This window comes from Octopus bimaculoides, chromosome 19 (assembly GCF_001194135.2).
Source record: "Octopus bimaculoides isolate UCB-OBI-ISO-001 chromosome 19, ASM119413v2, whole genome shotgun sequence".
NCBI classification, from domain to species: domain Eukaryota; kingdom Metazoa; phylum Mollusca; class Cephalopoda; order Octopoda; family Octopodidae; genus Octopus; species Octopus bimaculoides.
The window spans coordinates 34,909,590-34,910,802 of record NC_068999.1 but is presented as its reverse complement, the minus strand read 5'-3'; positions in this window follow the sequence as shown (position 1 = coordinate 34,910,802).

The window sequence follows — 1,213 nt, the reverse complement described above, 5'->3', positions numbered from 1 at the left end:
TACATTCTTAAGTCTGGTACATATTTATTTTCGCCCTACGTTAGAGACGTTGGGAGAGACAAACTGAAACAAAAGACACGCACGCACACACACACAAACACACGCACACACACACACGCACACACACACACGCACACACACACACAAATACACATATGTGTATGTATGTAATATATATATAGATAAATACTCGAAGGGCTTCCACACAGTTCCCTCTGACCAAATTTAATCACAAGACGATCGGCCCAGTAGAAGACATTTTTCTCAAAGTACCGCGCAGTGAAACTGATCCCAAAACCACAAGGCTGCAAAGCGAACTTCTCAATCTCACATCTATGCCTGCATTTTATGTAACTGCTTAATCATATGACTAATTTTAATGATATCAATGTTTTTCGATGATCTCATTTTTACCACTTCACCATTGTTCTGAGCTTGCCATTGTTACAACCGTCTTATATGTTAGTTTTGTCTTTTCTGTTGTACTGAAAGCACTCGATGCAATATATGGAACGCCTATGGTGCTATCTTTTTCATATTATGCTTACTTGTAAGTCATGCCGTGGCGGCTATGTATGGGTCTGTAAGCTTTGTAACTATTCCCAAAGCACCTATTATTATAAGGATTGTTTCTGTTTTCATGGCGCCGCAATCTGGTCATTTTATTTCCAGAATTTATATTTTGGTAAGTCCTCCATCCGCCTACAGTTACTCTATCATCTGTTGGGACTGATATATTTCCTCTAAGAAGCTTCTCCTTTCCTGGTTGCCTTGCTCCGGTATCTCAGTAGCCACCTCTGCTAACAGATTACGTGTTCTGTTCCTTATTTACCCACAATTTTGCGCTAATTCTGGTGCATTCCTGGTTCTATTTTATTTTTTCTTGTTTTCTTCCAATTTTTGTCAAATCCAGACAATATTTTCTTTTATTTTGGCCGCCAAGAAATGTTCACATGCTGTTCCAGTCTCGTCAGTGAGAAACGCTTTTTTTAAAATCTTTATTTCTTATGTTTCAGTCATTAGACTGCAGCCATGCTGGGGTAACGCCTTGAATATTCTTTTGTCGAATGTATCGAACCCCGGAACTTATTTTTTAAAAGACTGGTGTTTATTTTATTGGGTCTTTTAACCGAACCGCTAAGTTACGGAGACGTACACACACCAGCATCGATTGTTTAGCGGTGATGGGGGCAAATACAAATACAAAGACACA